This window comes from Pteropus alecto, unplaced genomic scaffold, assembly GCF_000325575.1.
Source record: "Pteropus alecto unplaced genomic scaffold, ASM32557v1 scaffold312, whole genome shotgun sequence".
Classification (NCBI taxonomy): Eukaryota; Metazoa; Chordata; class Mammalia; order Chiroptera; family Pteropodidae; genus Pteropus; species Pteropus alecto.
The window spans coordinates 2,302,080-2,310,795 of NW_006433948.1; positions in this window are offsets into that span (position 1 = coordinate 2,302,080).

Genomic DNA, 8,716 nt, shown 5'->3' on the forward strand with positions numbered 1-8,716 from the left:
AATGGTGATTTGTGCCAAGTGCCACATGAGGATAACTTTCAATCGCAGTGTAACTGTCAGCTGCCTTCATGACTGACACACAGGATCACCCTTTTCTCCTTTCTTAGCACCTAGCTGCAAGACAAGCTCCACGTCCACACAAAGTCAGTGGAGGGGCTGATGAGACTTTCCCCAGCACAGAAAGGCCTACTGGCCCAGCTCCATCTCCCATTAGACTGACTTGACTGTTTGGGATAGAGGTAGCCCACTCCTTATCCAGGCTCTTGTTCAGGAAACTTTCTGAGATTATCCCCTATAATAGAACAGAGCTCTATAAAACAGAGCTCTATAAATATTGAATACAGGTGAATGGTGAGGAATAGAGAAGATTCTTGCAAACAAGAAATAGTTTAGCCTGCTTAACTGGTGTGAAGGTGAGTGGGGAGAGGAGCCACAGCCAAGATTCTGACTTGGTCCCTGAGTGGAGGAGCACTTCTTGCAGGGTGGTAGAGGAAATTATAAGCTTAATTTGGGCCACCATTCGTGAGAGGGGCCTGCAGGACAAGCACGCCCTGTGATGGCTAGTAAAGTTCACTGCTATTTCTGAAGTGTGATCTGCTGGCCCTGGGCTTTCAGAGACACACTCCAGGTATAACCACAGTAGGTCTGAGCAGAGGACTCTGGGCTTGCCAGCTCCCACTTAAAAAAGAGCACCAATTCTCTTTTAATGTGCTTCCATGGAGAATTCCACAAAATATATATATTTGACAAAAGGGTGGGGTAGGCGAGGGAAAGCTTCTGCAAGGCCCTGGGGGAGCCTAGCAGGGAAAGAATCTGTACTTCCCTGCCAAGGGGAAGCTGCTATAGTAGGCCCTAGTCCAACTGCATGGGGCCCAGAGACACTTCCAGGGGCCAGCACCAAGGGAGTAAGTGGAGATTATGGCCAGCCTGAAAAGAGAGGAAGAGCTGTTATTGGAGAGGAAGAATGATGGAGGTTGAGTGGTCACCCCCTCTACTGGGCCACTACAGAGGGAGTCCTCATTCATATGAAGCCAGCCCTGAGGACTTGGATTTTGTTATTCCTGCCTCAGTATGCATCTGTTCCCCAACCCTGATTTCTCACCCCCCCAATCGCGGTCTGGGGGCTTTTGGGAGCAGAAACTGGGTGATACTGGGTCATACTGTTCTCATTTGCCTAACCTCTAATATGGATCACTTAGTAGGCATGCAATGATGTTTGCTATAAAAATGCCTGAGGGGGCGGAGGCCCAACCTGTGTGACTGTCACGGGGCAAATCTCTGGGGCTTGGTTTCTTCAAATGTAACTTGGAGATGATTACTCCGTCTCAGATGTGTGAGAATCCACACAAGTAACAGATGGCCAATCACCCTGTGAACTTTGAAATGGTGTCTACATGTAGGTTGCTGCTGTCATTTTCATCAAGAAGGGGGATGAGGAGGGGAGGGCAGAGCACTGAGGAAAGAAAACCTAGAGTTCAACTGGGTCTCCCAGCAGTGTTACTTTGGAGAAAGGGTATCAGAAACTCAAGAGCAGAATCAATGACAGTGTGAGCATTTGGAATATTGCAGAAGCTCTGACTCCCCATCTGCACAGAGAAGTCCACGTGCCAGTTGATGCATCGGCATGCATCTCACCATCGTAACACCAGAAAGAAAAATGGTCAAGGCTGTTTAGGGGCTTCTAGTCTTCAGTCCTATCCTCCTCTGTCATCTGCCCACCCCATTCTCTCAAAATCCTTGAAGATTATGAGGCTCCGAGACTATCAGAACTGGAAAGGCTCTTCAAGATTTCTAATTCCAAGCCACCCAGAAAGGCTCCTTATGGCCTTCTTTGAGCCTCCTGTCAGTGAAATCCTTTTTCCTGCTCTCAGACCCAGGCCTAACTACCCACTGGTCCTACTCTAGGCCCCAGGAAACAGACAAAAATGTAAAGCTAGTCCTTCCCTTACATGATAGTTTTTACGCTGCCCAGGAGGGTTACTAGATGAAACAGGACACCAGTTAAATTTGAATTTCACATTTACAATCATAATGTTTTAGTATAAGTATGGCCCAAATATTGCATGGCATATACTTATATTAAAACATTATGTTTTGTTCATCTGAAGTGCAAATTTAATGGAGTCCTATACCTTTATTTGCTAAATTTAGCAACCGTAAGACCCAGGACCACATAGTCAGCAGTTGGTGCACTGTGGCAGCCAAAGCCAGGCCTTGTCTATCACATCCAGACAGCAGACCTCACTCAGTTCTTCAAGAGGTCTCTGTATCACCCCCAGCTTCTCAGCTGTCCCAGAGATCAGGCTAGCCCCTAACCCTTATCCCTGACACTTAATGGTCTATTCAAATTCTCCCAAAGTTGTCTTCATTGTGCTAGGGCATTTTTCCTGCACATCGCATACCTACCCCTATCCTATCCATTTCCTCTGCTTACTGGGCAGAGTTTTTAAGCATCCTGGTTCAAGTGTCAGTTTTCCCTTTCTCTTATCTGGCAAACTAAGAATGGTCAGGTGATGGAGGCCTGACCAAGAAACCAAAACAGGAGGTTAGTGATGGGGAGCAGGAGAGGATGATATTGATTCAGCTGGAAATGCCTCAAAAGATTGGAGATGGCTGCTCTTCCCTGCCTTGCTGGGCAATGGGTTCCTTTCCTGTTTCCAAAGGGCCCCCAGGATGTGGGGGCCTCACTTGGCCATTTTTCCCAGGAGACTCACCCCCACCTCTAACCTCATGCCACTGGTAACAGTAATGGGTGTCAAACTCTCATGTGTACTCATGTGGTCCCTTAGCAGATGTGGAAGGGGACAAGAGAAGCTATTCTTATTATATAGACCATCGATGAGGAGAGAAAAAGGGAGAAACGGGGCTAGGACCCTAGTCAGGAGTGAGATTGTAAACCTCTGCTTCAAAACTCAGCTTTCATTTTGCATATCATTCTGTAGGTACTTGTTTTGTGTATCTTACCCTGCTTAGCTGTAAGCTCCTTGAGTTTAGGGATCTTTGTTTATTTTATTCATTACTATATCTGCAGAATGGAGCCTGGCATACAGTAGGACTGATAAATGGGTGCTGAATGAATGAATGAATGAATGAATGAACAAAGTAGGTCAGGGATAGGAGCAAGGTCAGGAACAAGGTTGGGGGTCAGTACAGAAAGTAAGCATGAACAGAACAGGAAACTCTTGTGACTGTCAAGCCTAAACGGATAGGTGGGAAGATGAGGAAAGAGAAAATCCTCAGTGAGTTTGGTTCCCTGTTGCCCAATCTCCTGTACACTTTACTCACATTCTCACACCTATAACCCAGTGATGTAATCCCTTATCAGTGAGTGCTGGTCAGTGAATGACTCTCCAGATGCACAGGAGCTATGAGCCGTGAACAGGATGAGATGATTTCCTCACATCCTCTCTTGTTACACCAAAATAACATTGTGTGCTCTTGCGTCTAATTAGAATGACTGAAATATAATGGTTTATGTTTGACAATTTCGCAACAGTCCTGGAGATGACTGGAAAACTTTCTCTGATATGAGCTAGGAACCCAGTCCAGACAGACACTTAGGGAACATTAAACTTCAAACTAATGAGGACACTGATTACCATGGAAACTGCTGTCTCTGGTGGCCTCTGGAGGGGAGGAGGAGTAGGTGTGGTAAAGTGCAAAGGGGAGATGTGAGAAGATAAAATGGTAGCAGGACCTAGGAGATAAGGACTAGGGTATATGGTAGAGGGAAGGACCTGCCATTTATTATTGTATTCCTTGGTACCAGGCACTGAGCGGGGGGCTTGACAACATTTGATCATCACAGCCCCCTGCAAGATAGGCATTAATTTTCTTGACCTTCCCTCCTTGTTAACTGGCAAAGCATATGCTGTGAATCAACAAGACAGCTTATCGCCATTCCCAGCACTTCTTATTGGAAAAGGTAACCTTGAAATCCCAGCCATCTAATCTTTATCAAAAGCTGAGTTGTGAGAAATGATACTCACAGAGAGTGGCCTGAAAAGCAGGCAGACAATCCATTGCTGGGAAAGTGTGACTCTACAAGGCAGGGCATGTGACCTGAAGATTGTATCATAATCTCCAGATGGGAGACTGTGTTGGAAGAAGGTAAGGGGTGGAGTAAGGTGGAGGTAAGGAGGTTGGTAGACTTCAGTGCAGAGCTGCAAAAGGCACATTCTGTATTATAACATCTCTGGTTTCCTTAACACAAACTACATACAGTAAAGCTCAACATTTACAAAGCTGGTTTTTCTGCACTTCAGGCCACAAAAACAAACCCACGCAATGGAGCTTGACATTCAAAGGGACTTGTCACCCCTTCTGCAGAATCTGAAAAAGCAATCTTGATTGCTGCAAATAAGCAGACTCTATGTGTCCATTACTATTATGCTATCAAAGTCCAAAAGATGTCTCTTTCAGGATTGGCATAATAATTTTCTAAAATTATCATTGCATTGATTCATTTTAAGCCACGATATTTAATTTCTTTGAAAGATAGAAGTGACAGTAAGGAAAGGTGTGAAGTATTTCTGTTTATTCAAAGTAATATGAAGGAAGATGGAATAGATGTACTTTGCCCTATTCCTCTTGCTATTACAAGTAAAAACCTGGGCTTTCTGTATAAAACAAACCTAAGACTTTGAAAGAGAGAAGAAGGCAGGCCACCTAGGTCTTCAGGATGAGAGAAATGACATGAATTTTTTTTTGCCTCATATATCCCAGATTTGGAGCTAAAGAAGTCAGCAAGCCAGACATACCAACAGGCATAGACCAAGAGTCCCCACCAAGACTGCTCTTTTTAGCCACAGGACTAGGAAAAGATCAATCTAGCAAGATAGAAAATCTTCACATAACAATCATCTGACTCCAGTCAAAACCAGAGAACAAACCATGGCCCTGTCCCCACCCATACTACAAAGGCTAACTGGGAAGTTTAGACATGCCCCAACATCTCCAACCCCTCACTGTTGGTGCGGTGTCAGAGAAATCCAAGTACAGAGAAGGGACTGTCATCCCCACTGACAGGTAATAAGACGCATCCAAACACTGTCAGTAGAGACAATGTGGGGATCCTAGAATTTCAACTCTACATGGCAGTAATGAGGTGCCCCCTCTTTATCTCTGAGCTGATGTCGGAGAAGACCCAGGAGAGAGTCGGGACTTTCACCACTGCCCAAAGGTAAAGAAGCTAACCTCCCATCCCAAAGGTCAGAAGAGGCAGTAACAAAGGAAGCAGTAACTCAGTACTCCAACCCCTCCCAGGCAGTGAGCTATTGGTGGAGGCCTAGTGTAGAGCAGAAACTCTCACCCCTGTCCAGCAGTACTGATGAGTCAGTGGGGGCCAAGTGAGGAACCTGGACTTCTACCTCCATTTAGTAGTAATGATGTGACACCCTTCTTCCCTGCTAAAATACATGAGGCCAGTGTCAGAGGAGGCCAGCTAAAATAGATGATTTAAATGAGTTTCAGAGTCTCATGACATAATACCCCAAATGCCCAGGTTTTAATCAAATATTACTCAAAAACCAGGAAGATCTCAAACTGAATGAAGAAAGACAATAGATGGAAGTCAAAACCAAGATGGCAGAGATGTTAGAATTATCTGACAGAGGTTTTTAAAGGGACCATCATAAAAACACTTCGACGATCAATAAACATGCATGAAACAAATGAAAAGAATAGTCTTGGCAAAAAAATAGAAAAAGAGAAAATTAGACAGAGAAAAATAAAAAGAGATAGAAAGTGTCAGCACAGAAATAGAAGATATAAAAAAGAATGGAACAGAAATTTTAAAACTAAAAAAAGAAAAAAGAAAAGAAATTTAAGAACTAAAATACAATAACAAATATTAAAACAAAAACTCAATGAATACACTCAGCAGAGTAGAAAAGGACAGAGGAAAAAATCAGTGAATAAAGACAGAACAATAAAAATCACCCCATCTGAACAACAGAGAGAAAATAGACTTAAAAAAATCAAGAAAATGAGAAGACAAGCCACAAACTGGCAGAAAATATTTGCAAAACACATACCTGATAAAAGATTGTTATCCAAAATATTAAGACTCTTAAAACAGCAATAAGAAAATGAACAACCCAATTTAAAATGGGCAAAAGACCTGAACAGACACCTTTCCAGAGAAGATATACAAATGGCAAATAAGTATACGAAAAGATGCTCAATATCATATGTCATTAGGGAATTGCAAATTAAAACAATGAGATAGTACCACATCTTCTTTACACAATTTATTGATGGACACTTAGGTTGCTTCCATATCTTGGCTATTATAAATAATGTTACAATGAACATAGAGGCATATATCTTTTTGAATTAGTGTTTGGATTTCTTCCAATAAATACCCAGAGTGGAATTGCTGGGTCATTTGGTATTTCTATTTTTAATTTTTTGAGGAACCTCTATACCGTTTCCCACAGTGGCTGCACCAATTTACATTCCCACCAACAGTGCACAAGTGTTCCCTTTTTTCCACATCCTGGCCAGTACTTGATGTTGGTTGATTTATTGATGATGGCCATTCTGACAGGTGTGAGGTGATATCTTATTGTGTTTTTAATTTTAATAAAAGAGATAGTATTGTACACCTATTAGGAAGACCAAAATCCAGGACACTGACAGCACCAATCACTGGCAATGATGTGGAGCCACAGTGACCCTTAGTCATCACTGGTGGGAATGCAAAATGGTACAGCCACTTTGGAAGACAGTTTGGCGGTTTCCCACAAAACTAAACGTACTCGTAACATACGATCCAGCAGTTGTGCTCCTTGGCATTTACCCAGATGAGTTGAAAAGTCCGTGCAAAAACCTGCACACAAATGAGTATAGCAGCTTCATTCCTAATTGCCAAAACCCGGAAGCACCCATGATGTCCTCAGTGGGTGAGTGGAGAAACAAAGTGTGGTCCACCCAGACAGTGGACTAGGATCCGTTGCTAAAAAGAAATGAGCTCTCGAGCCCTGAAAAGCCATGGAGGAACCTTGAATGCATATTCCAAAGGGAAAGAAGCCAATCTCAGAAGGCTACATACCGTATGACCCAGCTCTATGACATTCTGGAAAAGGCAAAACTATGGAGACAGTGAGAGGATCCGTGGCTGCCAGGGGTCAGAGGAGAAGGGAGGAGGAAGATGTGGAGCACAGAGGGTTTGCAGGGCAGTGGAACTAATCAATCTGACACTGTGATGGTGGACACACGTCATGAGACATTTGTCCAGAATGTACACCACCAAGCGGGAACCCTGATGTCAACCAGGGATTTTGGGTGAGGACAATGTGCCCAGGTAGGTTCATTGGTTATAATAAATGCATCATCCGGTAGGGGATGTTGATGGTGGAGGAGGCTGTGCATATGGCGGGGCGGGGGGGCAGGGGGGGTATGGGAACTCTGTGCGCTCTCCATTCAGTTTTGCTGTGAACCTAAAGTTGCTCTAAAAAATAAAGTCTATTAAAATATTTTCAATTGCATAGAGACCCAGGGACCTGCAGGACAACAACAAAGGATCTAAAGTTCCAGTCAGAGTCCTGGAAGAAGAGGAGAAAGAGCCGAAAAGGTGCCAAAGAAATTATGGCTGAAAACATCTCAAATTTGCTAAGAGATATAACCCTGCAGCTTCAAGAAGCTAAGCAAAACCCAAATGGGATAACCCCAAATAAATCCATAGAAAGATATGTCATAGTCAAACATCTGAAAACTAAAGACAAGGAAAAAATTCTTTTTTTTTTTTTTTGGCTTTATTGAAATATAATAGACAATTAGGAAAAAAATTCTTGAAAGCAGAGAGAGGAATAACACCTTATCAATAAAGGAAAAACAATTAAAAAGACAGTAAGTTTCTCATCAGAAACCATGGAGGCCAACAAAAAGTGACACATTTTTTAAGTGCTAAAAGAAAAGAATCATGAACCCGAAGTCCTACCTCCAGGGAAAATATTTCTCAGAAATGAAAGGGAAATCAAGACATTCTCAGAAGAAGGAAAATAGAGAATTTGTGCAAGGAAACCAACCTGAAAGAGTGGATAAATGAAGTTTTTAAACAGTAAAGATAAAAGAAGACAGGTTGGAAAATCAAGAAAGAAGGAAGAATATAATAAGCAAAACTATGGTGAAACACAGCAGACTTTCCTTGTTCTCTTGAGTAGTCTGTTATGTTTGAAGGTTGAAGCAAAAATCAGAAAGCTAATGTGGTTCTGAATGTATGTAGAGGACATTTAAGACGATTATATTATTGAAATGGGTGAGTGTAAAAGAATGTAAAAGGAGATAAGGTTTCTATGCTTCACTCAAACTAGTAAAGAGACAACATCATAGATTTTGATAAAACACACACACCTACACCTACACACATACACAAACACAAATGTATCTAGAGCAACCAGTAAATAGTTATACAAAGAGATACACTCAAAAACACTATAGATAAATCAAAATTGAATTCTAAAAAATGTTCAAGTAACCCAAAGGAAGGCAGAAAAAAGGAAAACAGAGAAATTAACACAGATGAACAAACAGAAAACCAAAACTTAAATAGCAGATTTAAGTCCTAACATTAATTATTACCTTAAGTGTAAGTTATCTATTTACACCAATTTAAAGACAGAGATTGGCAGAGTGGAGTGAAAAACATGACCCAACTATATGCTACGAAAAACTCACTTCAAATCTAATGATATTGGGATGTTGAATGTAAAAG